Genomic DNA, 13,175 nt, shown 5'->3' with positions numbered 1-13,175 from the left:
TCATGTATTTTCTTTCCTTACAAGTCCCATTTCGATGTTAGAAATTTAAAGTCACTCAATTGGCTAAAAAAATGCCAGGATAATGGCAAAGTGAATATCCATTTTATAAAGATAACATAAGATATTTTTATGCTAATTTTTCTTGTCCCATGTATGAAAAAAGTCCTTTCAAAGAAATTTTCTAGATCTCCAATTACTGACGAACCTTTACCAGCGGTGTCTGAGCATGGAGTCCCTTTTAGAGCAAAGCCAGAATGAATTTGCCAAATTATAATTTCTCTTGTAGCATGTGATATTTTGGTGATTTCTTTTCTTTTTCTTTTTCCCCCCAAATCTAAACACCACCCATCTACAAATTAATTTCTTAAATTAAGATGAGAAGCAGTAGTTTACAGAATAGTCAGTAACCTATATATAGTTTAAAAATATATGACAAAAAAAATTCTGTGCTGGGCCAGAGTACATCATAACCTTAATATCACCTCAGAATATCTTATGCATCATTCCTTTTTGGTCACTTAACATGAGTATTTTTTAAGTCTCCAGATTTTTTTTTAAGTTGCAGGAAAACCTCAAGCTTTAACGGTAATTAGGTTTTCTCATACCACACCATGGCAATATTAGCACCTGACAGGTGGTTAGCCTATCTGTTGCACAGAATACATTTGGTAATGAACGAATCCTTTTTGGACAAGTTTAAGGTAACTTCAGAAACACAGATGTTGGTCTGTGGATTATGAGCACTTACGCTTGTTTTGGCAGTTCAACAGAAATCTATATGACAGCAGCTCTGTCGGTAAGAAGCTGGTTTCACAGAACAATGGGGAAACTACCTCAACTCAGCTTGCTGATGCTGCCAATTCTGATTTTCAGATATCACTACCTCCCTGCCCATTATCTTTTATGTTTCATTACATGGAAATTTGAAACAGGTAGCCTCCCCAGCTTTACATAGACCAAGCTGAAGAAAATCACTTGAATACATAAACTGGTGCAGAAGGCCATTTCCTACTGTCAGTTACGACCAAGCTCTTGCATCAAGATGAAAGGATGAGATTTTTGAATTTGAATACATCATAATTGATGTGCTTTCAGAAAGACTTAAGATCCCAAAGACTTTTACAGAAAGAGATTGTTCCCCCAAGTTTTATGTGACTATAATAAAACAAAACAGTAGCTAAAGGAAGTAATTATGTATACATTTCAATAGAAATTTGTGTATATCTAACATGTATTCATTCAGTCCGTTTTACACTACCAAGGGTTGAATTCCTGAACTTGACTTTTGTCCCCCATGTATTTCCCTTGTGTAGCTATTGATAAATTAATAACTTTACATTTTTTTCTTGGTTTTTTTTTTTTTGCTACCTTTGGTTGACTATGTTTTACCTCCCTGTGCCATTCATGACCTACTCATCTGCATATTTCTGATGTGTTTATCTGATTTTCTATAAAGTAAATTTTCATCAAACAGACATACTATACATATATAGCACATTATTTGGATAGCTGCAAGTAGAAGTTATGCCAATGAAACAAACCAATAATTATTTCCTAGTAAAATAATATTTTCATAATATTTTACTCGAGTTTTTTTTTTTTCTTTTGAGGTCTATTTCCCATGGTTGTTTATCAGGACACTAGCTAACAGACCTCATGTTTAGCTGAGTCACAGACTGTTGGATTGTTGCACAGCCCATGTTCCTAATTGATAATATTTATGGAGAAATCTAAATTTTGTGAAGGAGAAATAGATTTGATTTCCTTCAAGTTTTTTGAGTATCCCTCTGGTTCCACTCTATTAATAAAGTTAAAAATACTATAGTTGAATAATAAATTGCTATGCTAAAATAATCATAATGACAAAAAAGAATTTGCGTGAGAGCAATTATGTTGAAATGAAAATAATCAGGAAACTGTATTAATCAAATGCAGATAATGAAAATACCCTTAACTTCTTGTCAAACAAATTCACAAAGACTCTAAATTAAAAGTGTAGTTTATGATCTATATTTTGTAAGTCCCCATTAACCTAAAAGTGTCAACATATTGATAAAAGAGCCTTAAAATTTAGTGTTTTTAAATTTTTTTTTAAATATTAACTTAGTTGGTATGATGAAACTTTTCATGGTAATGGAGATAAACATATAAGAGAATTATTAATATTCATATAGAACCCATAGACTTAATTTTAGGTAATATCTTCAGCTTTTTCCCCCACACATGTTCAAATCGATTGACTGGTGTGCTTACTTTTAAAAAAATGACATTAAAAACTTTAAAGATTGACTTTCTGCATTATAGAGACCAAAAGGGAAAGGAAAAATAGTTCCTGGGTTGTCTAAAATCAACTCCAAACTAATCAATAATCATCTCCTATTAGTGAAAGAATAATTTGTTTTTAGAAGTTGTTCATTAGTACTGTACCAAGGTGCTACTGCTTGAGATGTTTTTGGAAAAAACAAAACAAAACACTATAGAACTATTGTATCAATTCAGGTTTAGAGAGAGAGATAAACAAACCCAAACCCTAATTTGATTTTGAGCAATTCTAAAAATATTGACAAGAATGTCTTTTCTTCTCTAACAAAAGTATGTGCGATACAATAACAATATGTACGATCTTCCTAGTGTACTATAGCACCAAGGTGTTAAGATTTAATTAGTTCATGTTTAGTAATTCATGATTATAACTCACCCCATAAATAATTACTATGCATTTCCAAAAATACTTCAAATAGATCTTATGTTGGATTTCTGCACATTAATAAGTTAGGAACATGGAAGCACAAGAGTGAAACAGCAGCATCACAAAATAGCTTAGAGAAGCATTTTTGTGCAAATGGAAAGCTTCTTTGAGATCGTAAAATAGATTTGATGAATCCCAACCATAAATTCAGTTTCATAATCAGCAAATACATCCTTTTTAAGCCATCTGAAAAAAATGGATAAATACCTAAATTTCCATTTCTAATTAAAAAGTGTTGGTAGCTGCTTCTTTCAAGCTTAGGCCATCAGAGGAATCTTTCCTATTTGCTAATTAACCTGATTATTTCTACTTCCCCTTTGCTTTCAAAGTGAAATCAATCTTTAACTTTCACCTATACACACACTTACAGACTTTGATTCCTTTTATTTACAGCTTGCAGAGGAAATAACTATGTGATTTTTGCCATGAAACAGGTAGTTATTACAGTTTTGCGTATTTTCATTTTCAATAAAGTTATTGCTATACCCTCTTTCAAAAAAATTAAAAGTCAACATGTCTTTAACATCCAGGACCTTTAAGTTATTATTCACATATGTTCATTTCAACTATGTTTTGATGTTTCTTTCTCTTAGTAGTATGTCACACAAATTTTTCTCATTTAATTTATGTCCCATTAGAGTATTTCACAGGTAAATGCAAACTATGATTTTTAAGAAGGCGTGTGAAAGGAGAACTTTGATTTATATGAAGAAGTCAAGGAGGACTATACAAGGAAAAAAGCCTCTATTGGGATAACCAGATCTTTTCAATCACAGTATGACCAGAAAAGGGCAAAAACAAGTTGGCAGACTTATGGTGAGGTAGCAGGACCTCAATTGGAGTTAAAAAAAAAAAAAAATCCAGGAAAAAATAATGAAATCGTTCAGAGTGGTAAAAATCTTAAACAGTGTACCAAATGCTATTGATGTATTAAAGCAAAAATTGACGTATACCATATTATAATATTATCCTGCTGATCCACAGGAAACTCTAACCACTTTTCACACTCTTTAGACATTCCTTATCTAGCCACACCTTGTCTCAAGGGAACATTAATATTTTACAAATGTTTCTTAAATATAAGTATTTTTCCTCAATTCACTTTCACTCTCTAATCTGCTTTCTCCATTGTATGCCAACACAGTTAATGCTCCTAGTAGCTTTGTACCGTTTAGAGCTTATTATGAATCTTTCTAATAAACATTAAATTAATATTAAATTGGAATTATGTACATTGTGCAAGATAATTCATAACCAAGCGATATTCATATTACAGGATAATTTATTATATCTATGAATATTACATTGAGACTGAACAAATAATTACACAGCTGAAAATATTACTCTCAAGTCCTCTCTTTCTTCAATTATTATAGTCAATTCGTAAAATTCTGCAGACAGTTGTGTGACATGTTATCAAAGTACTCCATAATCCAAATGTGTCTAAAAGTATTCCCAATGCTTCTTCCATTCTAGAATGCTAAAGGAAAGAGGTTGAAAGAAGAGGAAAGGAAAGCCGACTTCTAAGGATCTAATTTAGATTAACATTGCCATTCAGAATGAATAATTTTGAAATGAGAATGTTTCACTCTGTGATCTAAGGTTATTAACGATTTACAGTTAGTCCAATATTGGAGGATTTTAAATTTTAAAAGAGTTAAGTTTTTCTCAATGGCCCCAGACTGCAGAATTTCACACTACATTGGCAAGGAAATGTGTTTAAATTCCCTACCTAAAGTAGCTTTTTAAAGGTTAAAAATTCCCTGATTCTTCTGAAGGTGAAACTGGCAAAATGATCCCGGCTTCAAAATGAAATGGCTTGGTTGACTTCGAAAAATGTTTGGCAAAAATCATGAATGTCATCAACTCTCTAACAGTGCAGAGAGGTCTTTGGAGATGGAACTCAGGATACAGTGACTAGAACACAGTGTCTTCTTATGCTGACCACTGCCTAGTCTCCTAGAGCATTTTTAATGCCTTGAATTTCAAGTTGTCACAACGTCTTATGTTTTGAATAACATCATGAATCAAGAAAGATGAGGAAAAAAAACATTTAAAGTTGGTTTCCATGCCTCATTTCAGAGTAAAGATTTCCTTTACTATCCTAAGTAATAAAAGATAATATGTCTTGAAACAGCTGTAGACAATCAGAATGTGTTCATTTATAAACAAGTCTTCTTTGTATATTCGGACACTAATCTTTGCCTATGAACTACAAAATCAATAACAGTAGAGTCAGCTTGATTTCCTTTCATTTGGCTTCTGTGAATGCATTGAAAGTAGAAGGATAATCTGGGAAGTTTTTCCATACTGTTTTCCCACTTGCCAAGCATTACATCTAATTCAAGATATATCTTTTCTAAAAACGATAGTTTATTTTTAAAAATAACTAATTAAGTTATTTCTCATTGATAGGAACAATTTCTCTTTTTAGGAACAAGAATATAGCTAACGCAGGCTCTGGTCTCTTACCATTCTCATATATTTCACGTGAAATTAATCTTATCATATACACCTTCCAGATTTCTATCTATTGGATTTTTTTTCCCTTGTACAACTTTTCCAACCTTTTTTTTTTTCTTAAATGCTCTGTACAATCACATGTAAAATCATGAGCTACAAACCTCAATAAAAAATGTCAGTAAACAATAAGTGATGTAGTCACTTTTGTTATATGGGAGTGCCAAAACTATGGTTTTGGGACAGTTTTTCGAACTACAGGACAATTGAAACATAGATTCCTAATAGATTTCCCTGCTATCCCCATACGCTGCCTTCCCCTCTTTCTTCACACATTAAAAGTAAAATGCGAGGGCTTTTTATTTTTTTAATGTCTTCAGAGGACTGCTGCCACCCAAGGTAACTATAAGGGCATTTGCTCTTTCCAGAAGGATAGGAAGTTAACATAAGAACTTACAATTTGCCCTTAAAGTTTGCCAATACTGAGATATAATCAAATGTAGTCTTCTCTGTCACCTAATCTTATTTCTCCCCATCTGAAACTGGGGGACTGGTGGGTAGAGGTAAGGACGGTCAGTCACTGATGAACTTCTGCTGCGAAGGAGATGACGGAGTTCTGTGCTGGGACGTGCCTTTCTTCTTTTGAATAAAGGGCACAATCAATATTAGTATACGGTGTGGATCACAAAGAGAGACATTATAGAATCACCATTTTGTAGTGTCAAGGACTCTGATTATTTAGTTTACTAACTCTTAGCATCAGAAAAAGGAACACAAATATCAGCTGGAAAAATCCAATTCAGATACTTCTCCGTTATAATACTGAAAACACATTTTCGTAAGAATTATTTGCAAAGGACATCAAGAGGAATCATCAGATTCTGATTGCCCAGGATGTGCCTGACACTTTGGCCTCCTTTAATCTTTCTAATAATATGGTGAAATGGATTTTTTTCATGCTCACTTCACAGAGGAAATTTAAATTCCGATTTTACAGTCATACAGCTAGTGAATTTTGAACCAAAATCTCACAGTCTAAAGTCCATTTTTATTTTTAACAATGTTATATTGCATCAACTAAATGGTTAAAAAAAACTTAACCCACCCCCTTCTCATTTAAGTAAGGAGGGGGATGGGTAACAGATGGCCAAGGGAATGTTGAAAAAATACAGAGCCCACTTTTAAGACACTCAAAGTTTATGTAAACTCCATTTAACCAGGCAGTTGAGAGATAGATTGAGGTTTCACCGATTCTGTATCTTTGAACGAATTACTTTTCTAAGAGTAGGTTCCTCATCTCTAAAGTAAACACAAAATCTATTTTGTATGTGATATATATGTATAAAAGTATATATATATAAATGTGTGTGTATATATACACACACACATAATGTACTTGGCACACATGAAACCCTCATTTAGAAAATTCTGAGTTAGTACTAAATAGACTGTGTGTGTGTCTTGTTGTTTGTACTACTACCCCTTCACCCCCACCCTAGTACACATAATGGATAGAGAATAGTAGTATATGTCTAAATCAAATTCTAGTTAAATTTCCACTCTGCTCTATAGGACTATTCATCCCATTATCAAAGCAGCATAATAGCTACAAGTTTCTTGGTCTTTATGTGTGCAATTTCTCAATATTTAACCTTTACACAAGTTTTACCAACCGAACTTCTAGAGATTAAATACAGCATTTTATAATCTGCATTCAACAGGTCTCATTTGATGGGAAAAAAATTTTTCTAAGTTTAATTGTATCTCTTTAACCCCAGGTTAAACAAAGTCACATAGATTTTTTAATTTATTGTAGAATTTCAGAGAACACACTGCAAAATTCCAAGAGTAGTATATATTGCATTATTTCTTAAAATTATCTGGGGCGCCTGGGTGGCTCAGTTGGTTGAGCGGCTGACTCTTGATTTTGGCTCAGGTCATGATTTTCTGGTTGTGGGATTGTGCCCTATGTCGGGCTCCTCAGTGGGGAATCTGATTCTCAATCTCTCTCTCTCTTCCTCTCCCCACTCCCCCCTGCTTGTGCGCACATGTGCTCTCTCGCTCTCTCTCTCTCTAAAATAAATAGATAAATCTTTTTAAAACTTTATCTGGTCCTAAAATCCTCAAGGAACGTAAGGAGCAATATACTGAGTGCTATCAACGCACGGAACTCAGTTTGTGAAACACGACCCAAAATATTTTTCTTACAACTGAGTTTGGGGTTTTTTTCTATTATGTCAGTGAAATGCTGGAGGTGTGACTCCTCCAATAGTAATTTCCAACTTTATAGTCATGATAAAGTAATGTGATAGTAACAGTATTTCCACTAAATGTCTGGTCCAAATCTGTAGGTGGAGGAAGACCAATTAATGAAATGAATCCTGCCTTAAGAATTCTGCCCTAACCATTGAATCCCTTCATTTTAGTATAGCCTCCTATGTTCTAATATCAATGGTCCATTTGGCTACAGCAACTGGAGACAAAGACTCCATTCTCAACAACTGTGTTTCTCATTTATAAAGTGCATATGCCTAACATGAGAATTTTAAGATGCAAATTTTGATTTGTGTTAGTCCAGAAGTAGGTCTGGGGTCTCAATCTCAAACAAGTTCACACCTGTCTGCATGGCCGCTCCACCCAGGACCAAGTCTTTTACACTGTCTCTGTCTCTTCCTCAGAAACACCTTATGACTTACTTAGGGTTTTTTGTCCCTAGGTGGTTATTTTGGGACACTAGGGAGTATATTATAGGAAAGGATTAACAGAGTTTCTCTTTGTCTCGGGACAATCCAGAAAGTCCTTGATTTTACAAAAAAATAAAAAATAAATCTATTAATATTGGTAAGTTGGTAATGGATACAGTAGAACTGAAGCTGAAGCATGACTGTTCCACTCCATCATTTTAGGTCTGAAATGACATGGGAAAGGGGGAGACCGTGTGTTTCTGTGTTGGTGTCTATATGTAATTGCATGTGTATGTAAAAAACATACATATATGTAGTGATTGCCTATATGAAAGATCTTAGCTAAGTGGAGTTTTCCTCATTAACATCTATACATAACACATGAGAAATATTTTTAGAGAAATTTAAACTAACTTTTTGAATACATAAAAGATCGAATTGTTGCAGTTAGAGATACTTGCCAGGCTTCTATTTGTATGTAAAGTGGGATATAATCACATAGGTAGATGTGGGAAAAAGTGAAAAATCAAAGAATGCCCAGAAAGTTACATTATTTTGAATTTTATAGATAAATCCATTTCTAAATGTAACAGTTATAATTATTTGTCTCATTGCAATACTGAAAAGTTTATTGACAGCGAAGAATCTTGTCTCAGTATAATATCTAACGAGACGAAAGTGAGCTCACTTTCTTCTACTTACCTAGGATGCTTCATCCAGGATTTATTCCCAGTCACAGCATCAGAAAATATTAACATCTAATCCAAAAGTATCAAGAATGTTAACAGGCTCCGAAGATTTTATGTATAAATTGAAATAAAAGATGTTGTCTATATTGGTGATTGTGTATTAAGTGTGTTAAAGTCAGAACACACCATGGTATTAAACACAAATGTCCGCATACTTTTATTAGATAATCCTTATAATGAACATGATCTTTCCGATAATCACAGTTCTCTAAAAATAAGACTTATGTCGGAATCTCCAAAGTAATTCTCTTTATATTTCCAAATGCTGAAATCATTTCACTAAATCTCACATTACTTTTATTTTGATATTCATGCTTTGCTTATATAAGATATGACAATAAATATTTTATATTTAGTATATACTGTTAATTCTACCAGTTAAGTCATATTCTAGAAATTAACAGTTATTTTTAAATGTGGGGGGAAGAAAGTTAAAGTTAATTAAAATATAAGTCCCTTGTCTTATACTTGATATGTCTTAAAGCTAATAATTTCTCACACTCTTAAAAAGTTTCTAGCACAGTGATAATTGCCACCATTTCAATATAACTGATGAAAATGGAATTCATTGATTCTGTTAATGCTGAAAAACACACTAAGAGAAACTGAAAAAAGAATATGAACCTTCCTTTTAAGCTCTGTCTTTTTTTTAAATTTTTAAGTTTTACATGCTATTTTTCTATAATCTAAAATTTTTAATGTAATTGTTTTACAATTACAACCTAAATACATAGTTTATGTAGTTTATAAATTGCCTAAAAGGTTAAAAAATTAATAACGAATAATGTTTGGCCTTAAAAATTCAAATTGGAGTAATAGCTAAGATTGAGGTGTCAAAACTAATTCAAATCCCTGTGTAAAACACACTAATTCAGTGTAACATTTTAGTCACTTATTTTATTTTATTTTTTAAAGATTTTATTTATTTGACAGAGAGAGAGCGCGTGCGCGCGCACATGGGCGCACTTACAAGCAAGGGGAAGGGGAACGCTGAGGGAGAGGGAGAGGCAGGTCCCCCCGAGGAGCATCGAGCCAGCCCGGCTTGATACTGGAATTCTGGGATCCTGACCTGAGCCAAAGGCAGACACTCAACCGACTGAGCCACCCAGGTACCCAATCACTTATTTTAAAAAGAGAATATTAACTTATCTTGCTGTTTTTATGTGTTACTATGAGAGTCAATAAAATAGTTCAGGGTTTCCCAGCCTTGGCTTCAATTAGAATCACCTAGAGCATATTAAAAAAAAAAAAAAAAAAAAAAAAAAAAAAAACAAAACCCATGCCTCCCTCCAGACCACTTAAATCAGAATCTGTGGGGGATGGGGCCCATGTCTAAGTTCATTTTAAAAGCCCACAGGTGATTTAATGTGCAGTTTGGGCAAAGAATTGCAGAGTTAACTGTTTAAAAAATATTGGATAAATATTTGCATTAATCATGTTTAAATATTATACAACTTGTTTTTAAGCAGGAGATGTATGGGAGAGACCAAAATAGGAAACTTCTTCTCCTCAGATGAGTCTAATTAATCACCTAATTACGTTTTTTCTCCTAATTTATAAAGATAGAAAATATATAGTTCAAATAAAATTTAACTAGATTATTAACCATATTTTTCATTATTTAATTCATGGAAACAATTCTTGCTCAAAGTATGTGGATTCCCATCACTAGTCTCAGAGTCCATAAATATTATCATAGTAGAAAAAAGTAAGTTATTAATTTTACATCAGGCAAAATTCACAGACATGTATTAGTAATTGTTTACATGGAACAAAAGCTTCTTCAACTTTTCTCTGGACATTCGACTATCATCAGACCATATCTACATGGTTTTTGGCACAGTGTCACAGCTATCTGAAAGTCCACTTCTTGTTAAAGTAAATTGCCTGTAATTCCAGAGAGTGCAGCTATAAGTTGATGAAAGATATTCTTTTTTAATCGTTACTCGAAATGAATAATAAATAATGTTTATTTATTATATATTTATTTATTTATTAGTTTAGCTTCTGTAGGCTACCCATTTCACATTGTTCTTTTTAAGTTTTAATAAACAGTCTTGATTCCTAAAAGTTTCTTTAAACAGGGAGAGTGTGGAGGACTCCATGGAAGGTAAGAGAGAAACCCGTTAACAATTCATTAGAGAGAAAAACCACCCCTGTAGGGCTGTCATACCCTCTAGTCTTCTCCAATGGTTAGCAATCACACACAGAATTAATACATCTAAATTACCTAGCTACTTAACACATAACTTTCATGGATAGAGTGATGGAGTGTCATATAAGTTTTTACGCTAGTGACAATTGATCAAATGGCAATGCCTTTTTGGAGCGCTGTCTTCAGTGGGCTTTATCCTAAATTAGTAAGAAAGAATTCCATGATGGATCATTTATGTCTGTTACAATTATGGAAAAGGATCACAGAGGGCAATGATTGATCAATTCATGTGCAATGTATATGCCATCTCTGATACAGAAGTTGTAAATACAAATATCTGATACTCATATTTTAGAAGAATCTAGAGCCCTAACTTCTTTTTTTTTAAATGTTATTAATTATTGAAGTAAAGTTGACATACAATGTTTATATTAGTTTCAGGTGTGCAACACAGTGATTTGACCATATGTTTCTCAATGCTCACCAGGGTAAGTGTAGTCACCACACAACACTGGTATAATATTATTGACTATATTCCTATACTGTACTTTTCATCCCCATGACTTACTTATTTTATAACTGGAAGTTTGCACCTCTTCATCCCCTTCACCTATTTTGCCCATCTCCCACCCCTAACTCCTTTTTGATGACAGCTACTTCAGTTATGCAATGATAGAAAATAGTTTACAAGGGGAGCAGAAAAATTATTTCTATCATTCATTCCACGTCTTCCATTTGTTTGCTGTGTATAACCTACTGGGCAAAGTTTAGAGTGATTTTCTTTCCCACTATGTTTCACAAAGCTATACCTAAGCTCTCCTCTCCTCCAACCAGTCATCACCCCCAGCCAACCAATCCCTGACCAGTCTCCCTCAGATTTAGGCTAAATTCCATCCAATCTCATAGAAATATGGAATCTCTATTCTCTTTTATAATCTTTCCTACATAGCAACCTTATTCTCAGTCTTCCTCATATGTTTAATCTTAACCTTACTCTTTTCCCCCTTTTGTTTCTGTGTTTTGCAAAGGTCATTTACATATTAACTGAATCTCTGCTCCATAAATCAGCATCTTCTCCCACTCAGCCTTCAGATTTCCTCATCAGTCAGTCCTTTCCTTTGTTTCCCTTCTTTCTAAGCCATGTGTTTCTTTCTGTGCACAGTGTAAATTCACAGAATTGTGGATCTGAAACATCCCTTGAAATCATTTAGTTCAATCCCTTTACCTCACAGGTAAGTAAACTGATGACCAAAGGGAACATGTGATTCAGTTGTTCAGTACCACAGCTCATTCATGCTACACTTGGATCAGAATCCTGAACAGCTCATTTTTACTACATTTTTTTTCATGTTTTCCTGGCTAAGTCCTCCTGTTGCAATATGTCTGCCTTGAATGTGATATAGTTTCTCTTCTCTTATGAGAGTATTTTTTAAAAAGATTTATTTATTTATTTTAGAGAGAGGGACAGCCCAGGCAGGGGGAGTGGCAGAGGGAGAGTGAGAGAGTATCTCAATGAGACTCCCCACTGAGCTCAGAGCCTGAGTCCACTTGATCTCATGTCCCTGGGATCATGACGTGAGCCAAAACCAAGAGTTGGACACTCAACCAACTGAGCCACCCAAGGTGCCCCTCTTACTAGAGTATTTTTAAAGATCCTTTGATTTTAAGTAAAGAACCATAATTCAAATTTACTTAATCTAAACAAATAAAAATATAAAATACCTTTAATGAGATTTACTGACTCATCGAATCAGGGAAGGAAAACGTGAGGCAAGGGCTAATTGGACAGTGACACTGAACACAATTGGACAGGACAATGAACAAAAAGACTTGCCCTGTTTCTTATTTTTCTGTTTTTCCTTGTTTTCCTTATGTGCCAGCTTGATTTTTTTTTCCCGGGAGGAGTCAGTGTTTTATGGTGGTTGAGTGCCCAGACTTTGAATATAAGACTGCTTGAGTTCAAAGCTTCCTTCCCCCATTTTCTAATCTTGTGATTTGGAGCCAGTTCCTCTCTGTATCTCAAATCCCTCCTCTGTAAAATACGGATAATAATAAAATCTACCGAATAGGGTTATTGGACTAATAGAGTTAAAATCGTTAAGTTTCTAGAGTGTTTAGAACAGGGCTTGACATATAATAAATGCTTAAGAATTGTTCCCTATTCTTATTGTAATAACAGGCCAGTCTCTTGTTATAGACAGAGTCATGTTTGGTAGCAGCTTTGGACATTCAATCAAATAGCTCCATGGAAATATAAAACAGCTCTGGTTAGAAAAATCCAAGGAAGGATTCACATTCACCATGATCGGTTCCTATTTCTTACCCTGGACCTGTTTTTGCCCAGGGAATTGAGTCCCATGATTTGAACAGACTAAGTT

This window comes from Ursus maritimus, unplaced genomic scaffold (genome assembly GCF_017311325.1).
Source record: "Ursus maritimus isolate PB19 unplaced genomic scaffold, ASM1731132v1 scaffold_8, whole genome shotgun sequence".
NCBI classification, from domain to species: Eukaryota; Metazoa; Chordata; class Mammalia; order Carnivora; family Ursidae; genus Ursus; species Ursus maritimus.
The sequence above is the reverse complement of the archived record's forward strand: the minus strand, read 5'-3'. Positions refer to the sequence as shown.